We start from the raw sequence: 16,794 nt of genomic DNA on the forward strand, positions 1-16,794 counted from the left end.
AACAGTCAATTAACACATATTTTCTATGACATATGTATTATGTACTGTATTCTTACAATAAAATAAGTTAGAAAAAAGAAAAGGTTATTAAGAAAGTCATAAGGGGGGGGGTGCCTGGGTGGCTCAGCCGTTAGGCATCTGACTTCAGCTCAGGTCATGATCCCAGGGTCCTGGGGCTGAGCCCCGCATCGGGCTCCCTGCTCTGCAGGAAGTCTGCTTCTCCCTCTCCTACTCCCCCTGCTTGTGTTCCCTCTCTTGCTGTCTCTCTTTCTGTCAAATAAATAAATAAAATCTTAAAAAAAAAAAAAAGAAAGTCATAAGGGGGCGCTTTGGCTCAGTTGGTTAAGCATCCAACTCTTGATTTGGGTTCAGGTCATGATCTCAGGGTCATGAGATGGAGCCCCCGCGTCAGGCTCCAGGCTGGGTATGGAACCTGCTTAAGATTCTCTCTTGCTCTGTCCCTCTCCCTCTGCACCCACCCCCCACCCCCGCCCTGCTCATGCTCTTTTTCTAAAAAAAAAAAAAAAAAAATAGAATTATTCCTGTTAAAATGAAAGTAGAGTTCCAGGGTCACAAGGTGTTAACCATGGGGACAGAGAGACTTCTGGTCAAATGTTAGCCTATAAACTGTCAAGATGACACATGGTGTGGGCCTGGCAGGGTGTGACTCATTTGGTGTGCGTCTCTCTATAGAGATTCCTTCCCATGAAAATATGTGGTCCCGGGCCACCTGGGTGGCTCACTCAGCTAAATGTCTGCCTTCGGCTCAGGTCATGATCCCAGGGTCCTGGGATCGAGCCTTGCACTGGGCTCCCTGCTCAGCAGGGACTCTTTTCCCTCTGCCTCTGCTGCTGCTCCCTCTGCCTGTTCTCGCTCTCTGTCAAATGAATAAATAAAATCTTAAAAAGAAATAAAAAAGAAAATATGTGGTCCTTTCAACCCTCTGCCCAATTTCCCATCTTAACCATTTTGGTTTCCCTATTAAGCCTTTGATCATTCAGGGTCTCGCTCCAAGGAAGACTGGATTGGCAGGCTGCCAGGGTGTTCTTCCTTCCACCTCCATAAGGCAGTTACCCCAAACCTACTGGGGACTGCTGATAGTCATTGTAAACCCACACCCCTCTCCCTGAAATCTCTTAAGTGTGTTAAGATGGACGATCATTAAAATAACATGGGGCGCCTGGGTGGCTCAGTTGGTTAAGTGACTGCCTTCGGCTCAGGTCATGATCCTGGAGTCCTGGGATCGAGTCTTGCTTTGGGCTCCCTGCTCAGCAAGGAGTCTGCTTCTCCCTCTGAGCTTTCCCCATCTTGTGCTCTCTCTCACTCTCTCTCTCTCAAATAAATAAATATTAAAAAAAAATGTTTAAAATAACCTAAGGCTGAAATCTCACTTCTTATTCTATTTCCCAATTCAAATTATGTCCATGTACATCTATCCAATATAGAGGTTCTATAATAAGATTAAATACCCACATAAGGATACTCCAATAATAAAGTGCCATCAACATAGAGGTGCCCCAAATTTGAATAAAAATCTGCTCTATCATCAATCTTTTAAGAAGAAATTCAAGTCCAAAGATGAAATTCCTTAATAAGTTAGAGTTCAATGAGGTTCAAGTACAAAGAAATTAAATCCAAAATCTATCCTCTCCGATTTCTTATTCTATTAAGTTATAAGTCAAGAGTTTTTATGTTTCGGAAGCCAAAGTCTTCATGGCTTCAGAAGTTGTGTTAATTTACTGTGGAGGCTCTCATGTGCCTACCTTTTTTTTTTTTTTTTCTTAAGAGTCCAAAGAATTAATGTTTATACGAGATTGTCACAGCAATAGCCAACACCCATGAAATACAGAAAATAAGCAAATCCTCAGCTCTAGGGCAGTTATTTCAAACAAAATGATGTTCCCAGAACCCAGGACCCAGTTTTGTCAAAGGCAATGGCAGAGACTCAGTGGAAAAAATTCTTCTAGCTTTTAGTCTTGCTAGGATTCCTGTCCTTTGATGCCAGCCATTATTTCGTGACCCATGAAATAAACCCAATTGAGACAAATCTTCTGTTAAAGAGGTAAAATGATTGATTTTCATATATGTTGAACCAACTTCACATTCCTTGGATAAATCCCATTTGGTCATTGTGCATAACAATTTTTATCTGTTGCTAAACTCTGCTGCTAGTATTTTGTTGAGGATTTGTGCATCTATATTCAAAAGGGGTTTGGTCTACAGTTTTTTTGTTATGTCTATGTCTATTTTTTTGGTATCAGGTAATACTAACCTTGTAGAATAATTTGTGAAGTGTTCCCTCCTGTTCTATTTTTGGGAAGAGTTTGTGACAAACTGGTGATAATTATTCTTTAAACATTTGGAAGAATTCACCATTGAAGACATCTGGTCTTGGACTTTTATATATGGGAAGTTTTTTTTTAATTACTAGTTCAATTAATGTAATATACCATATTAATAGAGTAAAAGACAAAAACCACATGATCATCTCAATACAGAAAAAGTATTTTACAATATCCAACACCCTTTCATGATGAAAACACTCAAAAAACTATGAATAGAAGGGAACTTCCTCAACCTTTAAACAACCCGCAGCTAACATCATATGTAATGGTGAAAGACTAAAAGCTTTCCTCCTAAGATCAGAAACAAGAACAGGATATCTGCTTTTGCTACTGCTATTTAATATTCTTTTTTTTTTTTAAAGATATTATTTATTTATTTATTTGACAGAGAGATAGAGAGCACAAGTAGGCAGAGTGGCAGGCAGGGGGAAAGGGAGAAGCAGGCTCTCCGCCGACCAGGGAGTCTGATGCGGGGCTCAATCCCAGGACCCTGGGATCATGACCTGAGCTGAAGGCAGCCGCTTAACCGACTGAGCCACCCAGGCACCCCTGCTATTTAATATTCTTTTTTTTTTTTTTTAAACTTTTGTTTTAATGGGTCTCAAAATTCTGTGACAGATTTTTGGTCAAGTTGTTTCCGTTAAAAAGTACTGATTTTAAAAACTAATAACTTAAAACTGCCACACACACACACAAAACAAATGGTCCACAAAACATTCTCCTTTCCTTCTGAAGGTTTTATGATGCATTGTTATCATTAACCAGTCTTTTACTATTAAACTTAAATGGCCAATTGACACAAACAGTTCTGAGACCGTTCTTCCACCACTGATTAAGACTGGGGTGGCAGGTATTGGGGATAATATTCCTTTAGCCTTCTGAGCTTTCTGGGCAGACTTGGTGACCTTGCCAGCTCCAGCTGCTTTCTTGTCCACTGCTTTGATGACACCCACAGCAACCGTCTGTCTCATGTCACGAACAGCAAAACGGCCCAGAGGAGGATAGTCAGAGAAGCTCTCAACACACATAGGCTTGCCAGGAACCATATCAACAATGGCAGCATCACCAGATTTCAAGAACTTGGGACCATCTTCCAGCTTTTTTCCAGAATGACGATCTATCTTCTCCTTCAGCTCAGCAAACTTGCAAGCAATGTGAGGTGTGTGCATATCCAGCACTGATTTGGCCTGGATGGTTCAGGATAATCACCTGAGCCGTGAAGCCAGCTGCTTCCATTGGTGGGTCATTTTTGCTGTCACCAGCCACATTGCCACGACGAACATCTTTGACAGATACGTTCTTCACATTGAAGCCCACATTGTCCCCAGGAAGAGCCTCACTCAAAGCTTCATGCTGCATTTCAACAGACTTTACTTCAGTTGTAACATTGACCAGAGCAAAGGTGACCACCATGCCAGGTTTAAGAACACCAGTCTCGACTCGGCCCACAGGGACAGTACCAATACCACCAATTTTGTAGACGTCCTGGAGAGGCAGATGCAAGGGCTTGTCAGTTGGATGAGTTGGTGGCAGAATGCAATCCAGAGCTTCAAGCAGTGTGGTTCCACTGGCATTCCCATCTTTACGGGTGACTTTCCATCCCTGGAACCAAGGCATGTTAGCACTTGGCTCCAGCATGTTGTCACCGTTCCAACCAGAAATTGGCACAAATGCTACTGTGTCGGGGTTGTAGCCAATTTTCTTAATATAGGTGCTGACTTCCTTAACGATTTCCTCGTATCTCTTCTGGCTGTAGGGTGGCTCAGTGGAATCCATCTTGTTAACACCAACAATTAGTTGTTTTACACCCAGGGTGTAAGCCAGAAGGGCATGTTCACGGGTCTGCCCATTCTTGGAGATACTGGCTTCAAATTCACCGACACCAGCAGCAACGATCAGGACAGCACAGTCAGCCTGAGATGTGCCTGTAATCATGTTTTCGATAAAGTCTCTGTGTCCTGGGGCATCAATGATGGTCACATAATACTTGCTGGTCTCGAATTTCCACAGGGAGATATCAATGGTGATACCACGTTCACGTTCAGCTTTCAGTTTATCCAAGACCCAGGCATACTTGAAGGAGCCCTTTCCCATCTCAGCAGCCTCCTTCTCAAATTTTTTGATAGTTCTTTTGTCGGTCCCACCACATTTGTAGACCAGATGACCAGTAGTGGTAGACTTGCCCAAATCTATGTGTCCAACGACGACGATGTTGATGTGAGTCTTTTCCTTTCCCATTTTGGTTTAGGTTGAGCGGTGGTTTTCATGACACCTGTGTTCTGGAGGCAAACCCATTGTGAAAAAGCCTGCTATTTAATATTCTAATGGAGGTTCTAGCCAGAGTTATTTGGCAAAAAAATTTTTTAAAAATTAAAAAAATAAAAGGAATTCAGATTTGAAAGGAAGAAGAAAATCTATTTCTATTTGCAGAACGACATGATCCTAAGGATTCAAAGAAATCTACAAAAAAATCTATTAACTATTAGAGCTGATAAAACAAGTTCAGCAAGGTTGCAGGATACAAACTTAGTATAAAACAATCAATGCATTTCTATACCCTAGCAATGAACAATCTGAAAATCAAATCAAGAAATAATTCCATTCATAATAACATCAAAAAGAATAAAATACTTTGGAATAAATTTAACCACAGAAGTGATTCTGACAATTTTTACCAGTTTTCTCAGTGCTTTTGTGGAAGAGAAAATTTTTGGAGGTCCAATAACATTTTGCTGTGTTAATTTGGTCCCTTTCCTTCTGTAACACAGGTGGGCTAGCTCTGTGTGCTGGAATTTTGTCCCTTCTTTTCTCTTTTTCAATGCTTTATGGATCAGATCATTCTTTTTCTTATACATTCCTTTACAATCTAGATTACTTCTTGTGGTATCTCCCATAGTGAGAGATACAAAATCAGTGAGTTTGGGGTCTGTCAAAGGCATCCTATTCAAACACATTTTGTCTACCTTACCTTCTGGAATAGATGATCCCACTCATCAGACCACTATCTAACCCAAGCCTGGACACAATCTGTTATTATTCTTGAGTCCCATTAATATGTCCCGTCCTTGCTATACCTGTCCTTGGAGTCCTAATTCCACGGATTTCTTCAGCATGTTTCCCCAGGGTGCAGGCAAAACCTATGTTCTTATCTATAGTAACTGCATTACCCTGAAAGTTATCCAATAATTTCTCGAATATTTTATTTTGATATTCTTCAATGTTTCCTGTCAGATATTCCCAATTTATATGCAGCCACTTGGTATAGATGTCATAATATTTAAAGGATCATCACTCATGTGTGCTTATAATGGACAATTTCTCTGAAGTTTTAAGAGAACGTTTCCTAGTAGTTTCCTGAATGCTGGCTCCTATGAAGGCAGTTTTCCAGTCTGTCCTCCAAAATATTGCCTTCTTTCCTCTGTTAGACTATTGGCCCCTGCAGTCTTTCTGATATCATTTTGTCCAGCTGGTCTTCTAAGACTTCACTTTTTTCCCTTCTTCCAGGTATTTTAGCCAGTCTTCTTTTAATTTTTTTCATTCTTCTCCTGTCTCTCTTTTTTTTTTTTAAGATTTTATTTATTTATTTGTCAGACAGAGAGATGGCGAGGGGAGAACTCAAGCAGGGGGAATGGCAGGCAGAAGGAGAAGCAGGCTCCCCGCCAAGCAAGGAGTCCAAAGTGGGACTTGAACCCAGGACCCTGAAATCAGGAACTGAGCTGAAGGCAGACGCTTAGCCCACTGAGCCACCTAGGTGCTCCCTTTTCTCCTGTTTCTATTCTGAATAAAACTGAAGCATAGTTTTGAATCATACCAGTTCTTTCTTAATTTCCTGGACACACCTGATTACCAGCACTTCACATACTCATAGGACATAGCTGCTTTGCAGTATTGAGTCCCAACCTACACCCTCAGTTGAGCCTGCTTGCTAAGGGTGTCTGGTTCTGTCAAGCTGTGCTTCCTATGGGTTGGCTGGCACCAAAGGAGAGAACAGTCAGCCTGCTGCAGGCTCAGCAACTTCTCTCACACTCACTGGTCAAGTAAGCCACTTCTCCTTGGAAAGCAGTGAATTGAGGGGATGGAGAGAAGCCAGGACTGTTAGTTCCTCCATATGGGAATATTTATCAAGGGAAAATTAGGTTTCCCACCTTCAACAGAAGCTACATAAAATTCATGATCACTACCCTCACCTAGACCTTCAGAATTACCTACCTTGTTTCTCAGGTAGGTCAGAATGTTCTCCATTTTTTCTTTTTTTTTTTGGCAATTACTGCAGCTTTTTATTAAGTCCTGATACCTATCTGATCAAGTAGAGTAAGTTCTCTCGCTTTATTCTTCTTCAAGATTGTCTTGGCTTGGGCGCCTGGGTGGCTCAGTTGGTTAAGCGACTGCCTTCGGCTCGGGTCATGATCCTGGAGTCCCTGGATCGAGTCCCGCATCGGGCTCCCTGCTCGGCGGGGAGTCTGCTTCTCCCTCTGACCCTCCTCCCTCTCATGCTCTCTGTATCTCATTCTCTCTGTCTCAAATAAATAAATAAAATCTTTAAAAAAAAAAAAAAAGATTGTCTTGGCTCTTTTTCATCCTTTACATTTCTATACAAGGAAATATATAGAAATGATTCCATTGGGAGAAATACAAACACATGCCCCTGCTGGACTTTTATCGGGATTGCATTGACTCTGCAGATCTGTTTAGGTGGAATCAACATCTTTACAATATTGCCTTCCTACACATGAACATCGTATATTGCTTCATTTATTTAGGCCTTGTAAAACTTCTCTCAGTATAGCCTTGCAGTTTTTCACCTAAATGTCTTACACATCTTTTGGTAGATTTATTTCTAGTATTTTATTTCTATTACAACTGCTTATTTAGAAATACAGTTGATGTTGTTTACATTTTATCCAATGATTTTACTAAATTCATTTCTTAACTATCTGTGGATTCTTTTGGATTTTTGTATATGAGTACGTAAGTACATCAATCCTTATTCTTTTACTTCATTTTGTTTTATTTCCTCATTGATCTAAGATCTCAAATACAATGTTGTAGCAGTGATGATAGCTGGCATCCTTGTTTTTTTGGGGAAAACTTTCAACATTTTGTTGTCAAGTATGATGTTTGCTACAGAATTTTTATATATAACTTTTATCAGATAAAGGACATTATTTTTTTTATTCCTAATGTGCTGAGTCTTATTTTATTTTATTTAAAAATGAATGGGTGTTGAATTTTTTGAAATGCCTCTTTTTCATCTATTTAAATTCCACTTCAATGTCTCTTTATACATTGCTGTATTCAATTCAGTAATATTTTGTTTAAGATGTTTTGCTTTTATGTTTGTGAGAGATCTCACTGTGATTTTCTTTTCTTGAAATGTTATTGTCTCATTTTTGTATTAAGATTATGCTAGTCTTATAAAATTGGTTAGGAAGGGTTCCCTCCCTTTCTATTCTCTGGAAGATTTTATGAAAGAATTGTTATCTCCTTAAATGCTTGGAAGAATATATGAGGGCACAAAGATGTTAATTACAGATTTAATTTGTTTAATACAAAAAGTACTATTTGGTTTTTTATTTTCTCTTGTGTTAGTTTTAGTAAATTCTTTCTTAGAAGTTATTTTGTTTAGAATTTCACATTAATTGGCATATAATTCTTTGTAGTGTTCACTTTCTATCTTTTAAATGTTTTTAAGACATATAATGATATCTCCTTTTTCAAACAAGATCCTGGTAATTTGTATCTTCTCTCTTTTTCTTGATTAGTCTGGCCATAGTCTTGCAATTTTAATATTTTTTTTTTTTTTGCAAAGAACGAATATTTGCTTTCTTCTAATCCTCTCTATTGTATGTTTCTACTTTTGTCTTTGTTCTGTTTTCTTTGAGTTTAGCTTGCTATTTTGTTTCTTGCATTTCTTGAGGTAGATACTTAAAACATTGATTTGTAGTCTTCTTTTCTTATATATTTATTTACATTTATTTCTAAGTATGACTTTTAGCTGCATTCTACAACTTATGATAAGTCACATTTTCATTATCATTAGTTCAAAATATATATTTTTTAAAGATTTATTTATTTGACAGAGAGAGAGACAGCGAGAGAGGGAACACAAGCAGGGGAAGCGGGAGAGGGAGAAGCAGCCTTCCCGTGGAGCAGGGAGCCCGATGCGGGGCTCGATCCCAGGACCCTGGGATCATGACCTGAGCCGAAGGCAGATGCTTAACGAGTGAGCCACCCAGGTGCCCCAAAAATATTTTAAAATTTCCATCATGATTTTTCTTTCACTATTGGATATTTTAGATGCATATTAATATTTTTAAATATTGGCAAAATTTTGAATACCCTTCTTGTTATTGCTTTCTAGTTTATCCCAGTGTAACAGGAGAACATTGTTATTTCAGTCCTTTAAGATTTGTTGAGACTTGCTTTATGACCTAGCACATTGTCAACTTGGGGAAATAGTTCATATGTATTTGGAAAGTATGTGCATTCTGCATTATTGGTGCAGTATTTTATATTGTCACTTAGGAAAGATTTTTAAGTCATGCTATTCAAATCTATATTTTACTGCCTTTCTTTTTGCCCTCTTGTTCTATTATTTATTGAGCATGCTGTGTTAAAGTCTTCTCTAATTGTTATTTGTCTATTGTTCCTTTTAGTTCTGTCGTTTTTTCCTTTTTACATTTTGTGGCTATATTATTAGGTACATAAAAATTTGAAATTATATTATCTTCCTGGTGGATTGACTCTTTCATCATGTTCTTTGTTTATCTTTAGCAATGCTTTTTTATCTTAAAGTTTACTTTGTCTGATATTATTATAGTCATACCAGTTTCTTCTGGTTAATATTTTTATAGTTTTTTTTTATCCTTTTATTTTTAAAATTTCTTTTTCCTTATGTTTAAGATATAACTTTTATAGGAATGCCTAGGTGGCTTAGTTGGTTAAGCGTCTGCCTTTGGCTTGGGTCCTGATCCCAGGGTCCTGGGTTCAAGTCCTGCATCAGGCTCCTTGCTCAGTGGGGAGCCAGCTTCTCCCTCTGCCTGCTGCTCTGCCTGCTTGTGCTCATGCTCTCTCTCTGACAGATAAATAAAATCTTTAAAAGAAAGATATAACTCTTATAAACAATATATAATTAATTAAAAAAAATAATTTTAATTAAAGAAAATCTAACCAACTTTGCCCTTCCATAGAAGCATATCATTTATTTTTATTTAAGGTGATTACAAATATACTTAGGTTTTAATCTTTCATTTATTTATATTTTATTTGTTCCACCTATTTCTTCTTTTTTCACTTCCTTTGTACTTTTTAATAAAAGTTTATTTATTCAAGTAATCTACACCCAATGTGGGGCTCCAACGTACGACCCTGAGATCAAGAGTCACATGCTCTTCTGACTGAGCCAGCCAGGCACCCCTGTACTATTTATTTTTATTTTTCTATTTTCTCCCCATACTAGCTTGTCAGTTATAAATTCTTGTACTATTCTTTCAATGATTAAAGTTCAAAATGCTTCTTCAAATTATTCAAACTGATGTAAATAACTAGCTTTCTCACTTCCAAGACATGGCAAAGATCTTACTACATTTGAACTTAATGTACCTCTAATCTTTAGCTATTATTTCACATATTTTAATTTTTTCTATATTTAGATCCCGAGACATTATTATTATTGCTAAATAGAGTCAATATTAATTAATTAATTAAGTAATTAAAAATTATTTATTTATTTAAATAATCTCTATACTCCATGTGGGACTTGAATTTACAACCCTGAGATCAAGAGTTGATTGCTCTTCCGACCCAGCCAACCAGGTGGCCCAATTTTTATCTGCATATTTACCCTTTCTGATGTTCTTTATTTTTTCTTTCGTTTCATGTTCTTGACCGGGGTCACATTTCTTCTACTCAAAGAACTTTCTTTAGTATTCTATTATTGCTGATCTTTGGGTTTTGCATTCTTTCTAATTTTGCCTGAAAGTTTATTTCATCTTTTTTTCTCTTATCTTTATTTTATTATTTTTTTAAAGTTTTTATTTATTTATTTGACAGAGAGAGAGAGAGACAGCGAGAGAGGGAACACAAGCAGGGGGAGTGGGAGAGGAGAAGCAGGCTTCCTGCCGAGCAGGGAGCCAGTTGCGGGGCTTCATCTCAGGCCCGTGGGATCATGACCTGAGCCGAAGGCAGACGCTTAATGACTGAGCCACCCAGGCGCCCCTTCTTTCTTTTTTCTAAAGAAAGATTTTCTAAATAAATCTCCCTATTTATTTATTTAAGAGAGAGAGAGTGTGAGAGGGAGAGCACGAACAAGGGGGAGGGGCAGAGAGAGAGGTAGAAGCAGACTCCCTTTTGAGCAGGGAGCCCAGTAAGGGCTCTATCCCAGGACCCCAGGATCATGACCTGAATCGAGGGCAGACACTTAACCTAACCTACTGAGCCACCCAGGCACCCCATTATATCTTATTTCTAAATGAGACAAAATGTATTACCAAGATAAAGAATACTCCAAGAGGTCATTTATCTGTTATACAAAACTATGTCTAAGGTATAAGATTGCTCTATAGTTTTTATAATTGGAGTAAGCTTTCAATTTTAGAATAGTATTAGATTTACAGGAAAGTTATAAAAGTACAGAGAATTCCCATATACCTTGGACACCATATTCTATATCATAATTTCTTACATTAGCATGGTACGTTTGTCACAACTAAGAAATCATCATTGATAGATTACTATTAACTAAAGTGCAGTTTATTCAGATTTAACTGGATTTTTTTTTCCTAATGTCCCTTTTACTGTTCCAGGATCCCATCTATGATATCACAGTACATTTAATCATCATGTCTCCTTAGCCTCCTCTGATCTGAGACATTTTCCCAAATTTTCCTTCTTTTTGATGAGCTTGATAGTTTTGAAGAGTTGTTTTGTTATTTTGTAGAATGTCCCTCAGTTTGGGTTTGTCTTATATATTCTCATGCTTATACAGGTGTTGTGGGTTTTGGGGAGGAAGACCACAGAGATAAAGTGCCATTCTCATTACATCATATTAAGAGTACATGCTATCAACATGATGGTAAAACTTGATAACAGAGTGAGGTGGTGTTTTCCAGGTCTCTCCAGTGTAAAATTACTTAGACTCCTTTTCTTACTTCGCTCTTTGGAAGCAAGTCTATAGGTGCAATCTACACTCAAGTGGTGAAGAGTTAAGCTCTACATCATTGAGGGGTCTGTAATTTTTAGTGCTTTACTGCCTGCCTGGTTGATCCCATATTCAATTACCCTTTCTCTCTGATTCTTCCTTGAGTCTAATACCACTTCAGCATATTGCAGTTAAATTTACTTCCCCAAATTTATCTGCTTTGAAGTAAAGATGAAGACAGACTCTGGATAATGTTATAGGCATGCTAATACTGAAGACAAAAGATGATAGGATTAAACATGGAAAATAGTAGTTGAACATTTCTTTGAATATAAAAAATCTATCTTAAATTCCACTTCATAAATATAAATTTTTCAACTGCCATTATAATTACACAATAAGAATAAATGGACGATTAGGGTTCTAGTTCCAACTCTAATTAGCCATGTGATCTTGGGAAAAATTAGCTCAACATTTTGGTGCTCAGCTTCCTTATATCTGCAGAGGAGATATCTGGCTGGACTATAATGCCTGTCAGTTCTTTTCTTTTAATTGAAGTATAATTAACATACAGTGTTAAATTAGTCTCAGGGGTACCATATAATGATTCAACAATTTTTTAAAAAGATTTTATTCTTAAGTAATCTCTACACCCAACTTAGGGCTCAAACTTACAACCCCAAGATCAAGAGTCGCATGTTCTACTGACTGAGCCAGTCAGGCTCCCCTGATTCCATAATTCCATATAAAGTCTCTACGTTCTTAAGAGGCTTAATTGATTAAAAAAAATCAAAGGACCTTTAAGCAGATATTCTATCATCCTACTGGTAGAGTTTTCCATGGCGTCTCTGTGGGCCCATCCCTGTTACAAATGCAGTTGAAGAGGTGGAGTCTTTATTTTCAGAAAGCAGATTGCTCTTTGGTCCAATCTCAGATAACAAGCTAGCAGCTCCCAACTGAGGGGAAATGATACAGGGGGGAAAAAAGCCCCAAATATTCCCTTTACATTTTTAGGAAGAAAATACCAAAGGGAGAAACATTGGAATATATATGGTTCAGCATAAACAATAGCTGTAATGTGGATCTCACCCTTACTGTCATTTTTCTCCCTAATGCTACCCATAGTTTAATAATTTGTGTTGGAAATGAGAACATACCTCCCGGTTCTTGTGGTATAAGAATGACATCATCCATTTTTGTGGTTTGGCAAAAAATAAATGAAATTTCTCACCTCAAATTTCAGAAAGCAAAAAGAATTGTTCTCAAAAAGAACTTGTCATTTCCTTGGAGTGATTATGAAACCTGTCTGTGGTTATGGAGAATTTTTCTTCTCCAGGGAAAATTCATGAAAACTTGAAATTTTCCAGACTTGAGAAATAATAGTAGATAAATAAAAATGTTGAGCATCTTGGTCTATTGGTTCAACTTTGGGATGTGATTCAAACTGTGTGCCTATGACTATGGTGGTGGCGGGGGAGAGAGAAAAAACAAGCTGAGAATAGCACTCTGAATAAGAGATGGATTGTCTCAATGCACCGCACATGGCTATTGCTGGGTATGTATGTGGGGAGGTGGAGATGTGGGGTAGAGGATTTAACACCCTATTCATTGGAGGTGCATGTATGTCAGCACATTTCAGGTGCTTAGAAACTGAGCACTTTATTTTAGTGATTATAGTAGTCTGTGATGAAAACCTGAAGAAAAGCTACTTAGGAAGAAGTCTACACTGAGTGCCTAGGGAGGGTGATGAAATTCTTTCGCCCATCCTGGGGTTTAAGAAGCCTCACATTTCAGCTCTAGGGCAGCTATGAGTACAGGGAGAGCAAGTTGAAGGACCCATTAGTGTGAATGATGGCTTCCTTTTACACACCAGTCAGTTTTCAGGCAAGGTCTTTCATGCTGTCAGGAGATTAAAAAAAAAAAAAAAAAAAAGCTTTTTTGAAAATGTCCTGGAGGTGACTTCATGGCAGCAGCAGATCCCAGATTAGTCCAAGCAGCTGTTTGTTTATATTGTTCAGTTATTTTGAAAACTGTTAACCTATTGTTTCCAAGATGACAAATAAGTGGATTCTAAGATCACTTAGAATCAAATGTTAATCTTCCTAGTGTCAACACTAGGGCAATTTGGGAAAGAAAAAGAATCCTTCCCTTCCCTAACCCCTACCCCTTTATTTTGTTACTCTACAGATTGTATTTTTTAAAAAAGCATGGCCCCTTTTCAGGGAGTGTTTTCTCTTATGATGCCTGGTTCACACGGGCCTGGAGAAATCCTTCATGCTTCCTCTTCCTACCCAGGATCTTTGCTTTTTTTTTTAAGATATAAATATAATAATTTTATTGATAGCACATACGCAAATCAAACTTAAATGGGTTTAAAATCATTTTAATCTTTAAAAAATGATTTTTTCATTTAAGTTAAAATGTTTGTTTTTTAGTCTCCTAATTTATTTTGTCTTTAACATTGGTTGTCTCTGCCTATCTGAGGGTAAAACTAGAAAGGAATCAGTGCTGGAAAGATTTTTTTAAAATTAAAAATAATAAAAAATTTATTACTGAGGTATAACTGACATATAAGGTAATATTAGCTTTCGATGCACAACATATTGATTCAGCCATTCTATACATTACTGAATGTTCACCACAATAAGTGTAGTCACCATACAACATTATTACAGTATTAGTGACTATATTCCTTGTGATGTACCTTTAAAAATTAAAAACATTTAAAACTCAGTTATTTGGTATCTAGATCATTCATTGATCAGGGCCTTGGAAATTGAGACTCTGCTTTGAGCAAAGGTAGCTCAAGCAGTGCTAGAATCACCCTCTCCTCAAATACCCACAGATCTAGTAGTGAGCTTGGGGCACCAGAGTAGAATCCCCTCCATTAGGGTGAGTTCCCCTTTGTGGTCCAGTGGAGATTATGACAGCTCATCAGAGAAGTACTTTGAACCTTGAAAGGGAAAAGACTGGGGTCTGGACTCCTTTCCCCCAAGAGATTCCTTGGTTTTTATGCACATATAGGTTTTCATCATCATTAGGTTATGACAAGATTACACACTGTGGTCTGAAGACTCTCTGCCTGGTTCTGCTTTCCCCCCCCTTTTATCTTGCACAAGGGTTACCCCCAAATAAACCACTTGCATTCCTAACTCTGTCTCAACATCTGCTTCTTAGGGGACTACCTAACACATAGATCAGCTAACTTACTAGCTCATTTTAACTTCCCAGTAACCTTCGGATGCTTATCGAATAGTAATGATCTCTCTTTGAGGTCTCAGAAAGTTGAGGCACAAAGAGGTTGGTCATTTGGATTAGTTGCACCTAGAGACCCAGTCTAATGACCCCAGTGCAGCACGTCTTCCACTGCTTGAGTCAGGGGGCTTCACAGGAATGACTGGCTTCCTTGAATGGAGGAGTAGTTAAGAGGAAGTTCACAAAATCAAGGAACATTGGAGAACCAGGCTTAGAAAAGGATACTAGGGCATTTCTGGGCTACTTGGAAGTAGGAACTAATCCATGGTTTTGTGGAGGTGCCACTACTGGGGTAGACGAATGCCTCAACTCGCTCCTCCTCTCTGCCACTCTTAGGTCACTCATGACTAAGAGTCAAGCCTCTGGAGAAAGACTGATTGGCTCTGTTTGGGTCACATGACCACTCCTCTCAGAGAGGAGGGCTGGGAACCTTGAATGAAAATCCCATCAAATTCACACATAATGGAAAAAGAGATAATTTCTCAAAAGATAATGGGCATGCTATTACCAAAAGAAGCATGCTGGCAAACAACAAATGTCCTCCGCAGTCCCTAAAACCATTCTTCTCTGAGTCTTTAACAGCATCCCATGTCCTGCCATCTATGTCCATTCAAGGTGATTTCTAGTCTTCAACTTTCCATTTAGTTGTCTTTTCATTGTATCCTTTGAGGGCAGAAACAATCCAGTTCTTAGATGGTGACTGATCCATAGCAGGCATCTAACATACTTGCTGGATGAACTTTCTTAAAGGACCCTGAGGGCTCAGGTAGGAGAATTTCCTGCTCTCCACATGAATCTGTCTGGTTATACGTGCAGAAGTGCTTGCCTTCTCCTCCCTCCCCTCCCTGCAGCACTGGGCACTAACCCCTCAAGATGTCCGTCTTAGTCTGCTGGAGACTTTTTTATAAATATGAAAGAACAAAATGGCAGGCACTGTTTTGTCCCCCCCATTCTTTGATGAGTGTGCCGAGAAATCTCCGTAGCCTATCCACTCACTTACTTATTCCATAAATGTTTACTGATAGCCTCCTGTGGTTGAGGCACTGGTGGTATGACAATGACTAAGGCAAATCAAGTCCCTGCCTTCATATAATTTATATTCCTTATGTTATGTTATCATAAGAGGCCAACAATAGGCAAAGAAATGAAATTTTGCAGATTGTTGTAAGCACCACATAAAAACTACAATAGGGGAGTGGGATGGGGAGTGGCTGGGATGGTCAGGGTGATCAGGGAAGGCCTCTCTGAGGTGGTGACATGTGTGCTGAGATCTGAGTGACTTGCAAAAATTTGAGGAAGAGCCAGGGGAACCCCAGGGCTCAGGCACTGGAATGGGACTCTGCTGAGTGTGTTAGAGGCTAGAAGAAGAGCCAGGTGGACTGGAACAGAGTGAATGAAGGCAGAGCAGGGGAAGATGTGGCTGGAAAGGGGGCAGGGGTCCAATGATGGACATCTGCATCAGTAAGCCGGACCGACTTATCCCTTTGACACAGCTGGCCCAGTGTCTAGAGCCCATGATACTTTTGGGCTCGTGAAAATGTTTTAATTTCTTTTAAAAGAAACAGCATAATAATAGTGAATATATAATAATGAGTCCTGCCTGGATTATATTCATCTTTCTACCAAGATAGTCATAAAATATAATTTTTATTTTTTCATGGAGGAAGGAGCACCCAAAGGCAAAATTGCCTGGGGCTCATGAAGCTCACAGTGTGGCGCTGGTGGTGAGGATGTGCTTTCTAATGCAACCAAGTTCCATCTGAACCATGAGCATTTTCTCCCAAGTTATAAAGTTCTCTAAGATTTTCAAGCGTCAGTTCTTCATAAATTTCTTCAGCAGTTGGCTACCTTGAAGCACATTTTCTGATACAAAACCCCAGATACCGTAACAGCATCTACATTTCTAACAAAGACTTTCCAGGGACCGGGACATTGCAAAGAAGTAGCACAGTATGTAGTGAGAAGTTCTCTTAAGTCTTAGCTCCTGATAAGCCATAGGACACCCTTTACTTGCTTTGGTGCTGGAAAGGAACGTAGAATGATGTCTGTGATTTA

The 16,794-nt window shown here is 38.7% G+C and overlaps 1 pseudogene; it reads right to left on the reverse strand.

Annotated features, from left to right (window-relative positions):
• Nucleotides 1-1,603: 1,603 nt before the first annotated feature.
• On the reverse strand, nt 1,604-4,598 carry LOC110583540 (annotated as a pseudogene).
• Between the last annotated feature and the right edge of the window lie 12,196 nt (nt 4,599-16,794).

The sequence above is a fragment of the Neomonachus schauinslandi genome, chromosome 8 (assembly GCF_002201575.2).
Source record: "Neomonachus schauinslandi chromosome 8, ASM220157v2, whole genome shotgun sequence".
Lineage (NCBI taxonomy): Eukaryota > Metazoa > Chordata > Mammalia > Carnivora > Phocidae > Neomonachus > Neomonachus schauinslandi.